Here is a 7765-nt window from a genome sequence, read left to right as displayed (position 1 = left end):
ACAAATGCTATGACTTAAACAATAACAATTAAATTGCATTTGTATCAAGCATATTTCTTGTAAAGTAAAAGGTACAATACTATGAAAAAGACACATTTAAAATGACAGTAAAGACATACACAGTATTTAACATTGTCAGAGTGTTATGGGTGCCAACCTATAGCACCATCCCAACGTGAAACATGTAGGACCAATGCTGTCGTTGGTCTGGCCCCTGACCTAAGACCAATCCGGCATGGCTAAACCTATCAGGGGCCCAAGCCCCCTCCGGCGTAGATCTCAGGGTCATTGAGACACACAAGCCTCTAAACCACGCCAAGGTCACAGCTTTGAGAGAGGAGTGATTGAATCCAGTCCTGTCTGAACAAAAGGTAAGATTCTGACATCTGAGTACAAAACAGACTCTTCTGGTAAACAGATGCCTCCGGTGCCAGATACCAGTATATACTCAACCTGTAAAGTCAGCACTTAAACAAATAGAAACAGAAACCTGTAATTCAATAAGGTCCAAATCTACGGAGCAAAAATATCAACGCAACATGCAACAATTTAAACGATTTTTACTGAGTTACAGTTGATATAAGGAAATCAGTCAGTTGAAATAAATAAATTAGGCCCTAATCTATGGATTTCACATGACTGGGCAGGGGCGCAGCCATGAGTGGGGCTGGGAGGGCATAGGCCCACCTACTGGGGAAATTCGCCTCAGTTTCATCAGCTGTCCGGGTGGGTGGTATCAGATGATCCCGCAGGTGAAGAAGCTGGATGTGGAGGTCCTGGGCTGGCATGGTTACACGTGGTTAACGTTTGTGAGGCCGGTTGGACGTACTGCCAAATTCTCTAAGACAACGCTTTAGGCGGCTTATGGTAGAGAAGGGAGCATTCAATTCTCTGGCAACAGCTCTGGTGGACATTCCTGCAGTCAGCATGTCAATTGCACTCTCCCTCAAAACTTGAGACATCTGTGGAATTGTGTTGTGTGGAAAAACTGCACATTTTAGAGTGGCCTTTTATTGTGAACCTGTGTAATGATCAATGATCATGCTGTTTAATCAGCTTCGGGATATGCACACCTGTCAGGTGGATGGAATTTTTTTGGCAAACGAGAAATGCTCGCTAACAGGTATGTAAACAAATTTGTGCCGAAAAATTTAGAGAAATAAGCTATTTCTGCGTATGGAAAAATTCTGGGATATTTCAGCTCATGAAACATGGGACCAACACTTCACATGTTGCGTTTATATTTTTGTTCCGTATATTTGCATTCTATGCTTGTTCTTGTGTATTCTGTATTTTCACATTGGCTGGTATGTTATACAAGCCAACAACAAGTGACCACTTCCTTCCTAAATGTGTGTGTGTGTGTTCACAGATACAGAAGTTGCATAGAAAACCAAGTAGCATAATATGCATGCACATATATTCACATCCATAAACACTGACCATACCAATCTCTGAAAGTTCACATCAGGATCCTTCTTCTTCTCTTTGCTTGCAGGCTGCATTGAAATAAAGGGAAAAGGCATAACATTACATGATTACCTACAGTGTATGTTCTGTATATGTTGCCTTCAGGGTGCTCTGTATGATGTCAACTGTAACACAGATTGTACTTACCTCCACATTTTATTATTTTAACTGCCCAGAATATACCACCACTTATTATCCCAACTGCTAGCAATGTGACCAGTGCGATTGGGACAGGATTGCGACCAGACCCTGTCAGGAGTAAAATGGAGGGGGGGGGGGGGGGTTTAATCAACTGTATGTTGTATGTGGTCTTGCCCTGTATTCACCTGAAGCCTATATTCTTCCCGTCTAAATGAAATTCAGCTGTTCAAACCCATGCCATGTGCTTTAGTCAATACTAATGAATGACATTGATGAAGGTATTATAAGGTTGGCTACACGGCTCATAGGAAAATAAATACAGAAATCAGCTGGCTGTAATACAGAAGTTAAAAAATATGATAATACGCATGTTGAGGAATTTGTAAAAACTGCCCTCAGGTTTAAATGTTAAAAAAACAATTTGTTAGTTTGAAACATACTATCCTACAAAATAAGTTGTTAGTGAGCTTCAGCTGGTATTTATCTCCCCCTAGAATTACAGTGCCTTGCGAAAGTATTCGGCCCCCTTGAACTTTGCGACCTTTTGCCACATTTCAGGCTTCCAACATAAAGATATAAAACTGTATTTTTTGTGAAGAATCAACAACAAGTGGGACACAATCATGAAGTGGAACGACATTTATTGGATATTTCAAACTTTTTTAACAAATCAAAAACTGAAAAATTGGGCGTGCAAAATTATTCAGCCCCTTTACTTTCAGTGCAGCAAACTCTCTCCAGAAGTTCAGTGAGGATCTCTGAATGATCCAATGTTGACCTAAATGACTAATGATGATAAATACAATCCACCTGTGTGTAATCAAGTTTCCGTATAAATGCACCTGCACTGTGATAGTCTCAGAGGTCCGTTAAAAGCGCAGAGAGCATCATGAAGAACAAGGAACACACCAGGCAGGTCCGAGATACTGTTGTGAAGAAGTTTAAAGCCGGATTTGGATACAAAAAGATTTCCCAAGCTTTAAACATCCCAAGGAGCACTGTGCAAGCGATAATATTGAAATGGAAGGAGTATCAGACCACTGCAAATCTACCAAGACCTGGCCGTCCCTCTAAACTTTCAGCTTATACAAGGAGAAGACTGATCAGAGATGCAGCCAAGAGGCCCATGATCACTCTGGATGAACTGCAGAGATCTACAGCTGAGGTGGGAGACTCTGTCCATAGGACAACAATCAGTCGTATATTGCACAAATCTGGCCTTTATGGAAGAGTGGCAAGAAGAAAACCATTTCTTAAAGATATCCATAAAAAGTGTCGTTTAAAGTTTGCCACAAGCCACCTGGGAGACACACCAAACATGTGGAAGAAGGTGCTCTGATCAGATGAAACCAAAATTGAACTTTTTGGCAACAATGCAAAACGTTATGTTTGGCGTAAAAGCAACACAGCTGAACACACCATCCCCACTGTCAAACATGGTGGTGGCAGCATCATGGTTTGGGCCTGCTTTTCTTCAGCAGGGACAGGGAAGATGGTTAAAATTGATGGGAAGATGGATGGAGCCAAATACAGGACCATTCTGGAAGAAAACCTGATGGAGTCTGCAAAAGACCTGAGACTGGGACGGAGATTTGTCTTCCAACAAGACAATGATCCAAAACATAAAGCAAAATCTACAATGGAATGATTCAAAAATAAACATATCCAGGTGTTAGAATGGCCAAGTCAAAGTCCAGACCTGAATCCAATCGAGAATCTGTGGAAAGAACTGAAAACTGCTGTTCACAAATGCTCTCCATCCAACCTCACTGAGCTCGAGCTGTTTTGCAAGGAGGAATGGGAAAAAAATTCAGTCTCTCGATGTGCAAAACTGATAGAGACATACCCCAAGCGACTTACAGCTGTAATCGCAGCAAAAGGTGGCGCTACAAAGTATTAACTTAAGGGGGCTGAATAATTTTGCACGCCCAATTTTTCAGCTTTTGATTTGTTAAAAAAGTTTTAAATATCCAATAAATGTCGTTCCACTTCATGATTGTGTCCCACTTGTTGTTGATTCTTCACAAAAAAATACAGTTTTATATCTTTATGTTTGAAGCCTGAAATTTGGCAAAAGGTCGCAAAGTTCAAGGGGGCCGAATACTTTCGCAAGGAACTGTAGAGGAAACGAAGAGCAGACAATCTGTCTGGGGGTTGGCTCTGCCCAATGAAATCTCTGGTGAGCTCATTATAAACAGAGCTTGCTATTTAGTGGTCTGCCATTACAGGATCCCATTACTGACCCACAAAATGGAACAACAATACTATATGCAGTGTTGACATACCTTTGAGGGCAGAGCGTGAGGACAATTGAGGGCAGAGCGTTTCAATGTTGAGTGGAGTTGGTTTTGAGTCAGCAGGGTTGGAAGCCTCACAGCTGTAGGTGTCAACATTTCTTTTGTTTAACTCCAGAGGGAGAGAGAGATTGGCTAGAAGATCAGGGCTGCTGGTCTGGTTGAGAATCTCCTCTCCTCTGTACCAGGACAAGATCACCTCTCTCCCGTTCTTCACAGTGCACACCAAGGAACAGCTCACTTTTTCAAATGGACTGTCCACTGAGGGACTGATGTGAGGAGCAGACACTGAGGCTGGGATAGCAGAATGATTTAGCAGTGACTCAATGACAAACAGAGATTTAAACTAATGTGTTTACAGTAAAACTAAGATGTCATAAATGAGACCTAAACATATATGAAGAAGTGGGCTATTTCTTTTTCAAACTCTAAATACAAAAGGTATTTTTTTTAATCTTCATTGAAAACAACTGGGTAACAGACTAAGTGAGAGAATGGAAAAAAGGGAAGTAAAAAAAGAAGCTAGACACGCACCATAGACGGTTAGATTTGTAATCTTAGATGAACTCTGTGTATTGATGATAAGTATTTTATAAAGTCCAGAGTCGCTGATGGTGAGGTTTCTGATGGTGAGAGATCCAGTCTGAGTATCCAGCTTCAGTCTGTCTTTGAATTTCATACTGTAGTCCGTTGTAATCACACCAGCATTCAGCAGCGCTATGTTATCAAATGAATCTGAACGACTCAATGGGAAAGACCATGCCATAATAGTGCCACTAGGTAGGTCATTAAGTCCAGTCGGTAAAGTTACTTTCATTCCCTCTTTTCCCGACACATTTACAGCATCAATCAGACCTGAAAAGAAGAAAGAAAACATTGGCTAAGGGCAGTAGCTACATCAATACAAGACATTAACAGGACTAAATCCTGTAGGCGATCCTGGATCCAAGCGAAGCACATGATTAATTTATTTATACTTTTACAGTACGCAGTGACCTACTTACTTTTTGTTTGTATTGTCTTTGCATTATTTATAAAAAATGTGTTCCATTGAGTTGTAGTTATGGCTCCTAGGTGTAGCCTAGTTCACACTTCTAACTCTTTAACACTAAATAACACTATTTTTTTTTACCTTTATTTAACCAGTAGAGAACACATTTTCTCTTTTACAAAAACGACATGACCAAAAAGCAAATTCATAACAGCATTTCCTTCTGCACTTTTATTAATAGCCTATTCACATGATTTACACAACAGTTATGTAACATGATAGTAGCCTACTTTTGTAATTGACTCACAGTTTGGCAAGACAGACTTACCACTTTCGAGCAAGAGTAATATCCAGAGAACGGAGTTTATCATTTTCCATTTCAATAGGGTACTCAGATAAAGTGTAATTCAAAGATACATTGTCTGTCTGTTTGTGGGCGGGTATATTTTGTGGAACGGGGTGGGTATAATTTGTGGAACGGGGGTGTGGGTTTATTTTGTGGAACGTTCAAACAACGCATATAAAGTCGTATCGCGGTAAAATTAGATACCCTGTAGGGGGTTCGTTTTTCACTCACCACGTTTATTTCGGGAAAATGTCTCTCTTCATTCTGGTAGGCTCCACCATTTCTCATTCATTGGTTTAGTTATTATTTCTGGTGTTCCGGCATTCGCCGGTGAACTCTGTTGCGTCTCAATAAGGCTATCGCTATGGTTGAAATGTAACTAATGACTGCCAGCCCCAGTATTTTATTAGCTAGGTGTCTTTTACTCAATTGTTACCTATGATACTGTATAAACCAGCCTACTCGTACTACAGAAACGTACATTGCATTTTGCCAAGTTCTCTCTGTTTTAATCCTGTTTCCCAAATATAGCAGATAACTTGTGTCTGTGTAGATGTCGTTGAGTTCACCATGACTAGTTAAATAAAGATTAAATAAATTAGAAAATTAAGAATATGCACTTTGACCTATTTCAGGCAACCTCAAGATGCTTGACTCACTACAGCTGCTTTTGAGGAACTTTCCAGTCGTTTGTGCTTTACATTCCGACATTACATTCCGACTTTTGAATGTCTGTTTATTGGATATGTATATTAGTGTCTAATAAAAATGAACAATGTATGTAAAGCATCCCATTTGTTTTAAGGTTACAGTGTGTGTGTGTGTGTGTGTGTGTGTGTGTGTGTGGTGTGTGTGTGTGTGTGTGTGTGGTGTAGTCCCTCTTAATGTCACTAGGTGTCAGCACAGTTTCAATAATATCACACCAGGTTCACAATATGTTTTCATGTCAGGTCACGTCAGGTGCTGTCTCTAATCAGTCAGTCATGTAAAATGTTGACGTTGACTGGAAATATGTGCTTGAAATACTTTACTAACGTTCATAACATCACCCTGTTGTTTACACAGCACAAATCACTCAGCTACTGGCTTATCCACGTTACAGCAACGATTCTATTTGGAATAGGCCTGAATAGAAAGACAGGTTAGGCAGTCTAAGTAAATAAAAAATATAATAATGATAATATCATGGTATGCTATTTATCACTAATATTCATAAGTAGGCTACATATTTATTGTAATTGTTTATTTATTGTATTACAAATAATGATAATAGGCCTGTTATTATTATTGTTAGGCTCTTTCTCTAAAATAAAAATGATCTGGCATTACAGCGGTCAATAGGCTACCGCTGATACAAATGAACACCATCCAGACAAATTAAGAAGTGTCAAAGGATCAGAGGTCGATTTCAATAATGTCACACGTACTATGCTTTTGGACTATATTCAAACTTTCCATTCAAATAATATTTTTGTCAGTTTAATCAGACTTCATCGCCAAGTTACCTCAAAGAAAACAGACTCCAGAAGTTTAGTTTGACCTAGTCGATTTTCAAGCAAGATTATAGGTCCACATTATGAACTAAATTACACGAACAGAAAGGCTTTCATTTCACACAAAAATCCTTCCAGCTAAGAATTCAGCAATTATAATGAATGATGATTTCTTAATTAGGTCGATGTAGGCCTATTTATATAAATAAAACTATTGTATTTCAGATAGGCTAAAAATTGAGATGTACGCACAACCATTTTGTAAAAAGTATATTGACGAAAATGTATCTCAGTTGTCGCCCTTTATAGGTGCAATGTTTATTTTCTATACTTATGGTGTGAGGATCAAGTTTTCAACAATTGTATTGTCTCTTCAATACATAGACTATGACCTGTGTAGACCATTTGACTTTTATTTCACCTTTATTTAACCAGGTAGGCAAGTTGAGAACAAGTTCTCATTTACAATTGCGACCTTGCCAAGATAAAGCAAAGCAGTTCGACACATACAACAACACAGAGTTAAACATGGAGTAAAACAATAATACAGTAGAAAAATAAGTCTATATACAATGTGAGCAAGTGAGGTGAGTTAGAACACTACAGAAACCTTCCTATCAGGCTTTAATGTAGTTTGGTAAATAGTGGAGAACATAAGAGACTCTCTAGAGCGGAGAAAGGCAGGACAAACCTTTGTGAAAACGTTCAAATCAAACTTTATTTGTCACACGCGCCAAATACAACAAGTGTAGACCTTATCGTGAAATGCTTACTTTACAAGCCCTTAACCAACAGTGCAGTTCAAGAAGAGTTAAGAAAATATTTACCAAATAAACTAAAGTAAAAAATAAATAAAAGTAACACTAACATAACGACAGGGGGTACCGGTTAGAGATCATTTGTACATGTAGGTAGGAGAGAAGTGACTATGCTTAGATAATAACAGTGAGTAGCAGCAGTGTACAAAACAAATGGCGGGGGGGGGGGGGGGGGGGGGGTAGATTAATTGTTCAGCAGTCTTATGGCTTGG

General features: G+C 39.2%; 1 long non-coding RNA gene across 1 annotated transcript; it reads right to left on the bottom strand.

The window, feature by feature from the left end:
- Positions 1 to 345: 345 nt before the first annotated feature.
- Positions 346 to 4118, bottom strand: LOC139397793 (uncharacterized). Its single transcript, XR_011631126.1, has 3 exons — positions 3897 to 4118; positions 1618 to 1719; positions 346 to 1499 (listed from the first exon to the last, which is right to left on the bottom strand). It is a non-coding gene; the product is annotated as an uncharacterized lncRNA (long non-coding RNA).
- Positions 4119 to 7765: the final 3647 nt, after the last annotated feature.

The sequence above is a fragment of the Oncorhynchus clarkii genome, unplaced genomic scaffold (genome assembly GCF_045791955.1).
Source record: "Oncorhynchus clarkii lewisi isolate Uvic-CL-2024 unplaced genomic scaffold, UVic_Ocla_1.0 unplaced_contig_4865_pilon_pilon, whole genome shotgun sequence".
Classification (NCBI taxonomy): Eukaryota; Metazoa; Chordata; class Actinopteri; order Salmoniformes; family Salmonidae; genus Oncorhynchus; species Oncorhynchus clarkii.
This window is presented reverse-complemented; position numbering and strand designations above follow the sequence as displayed.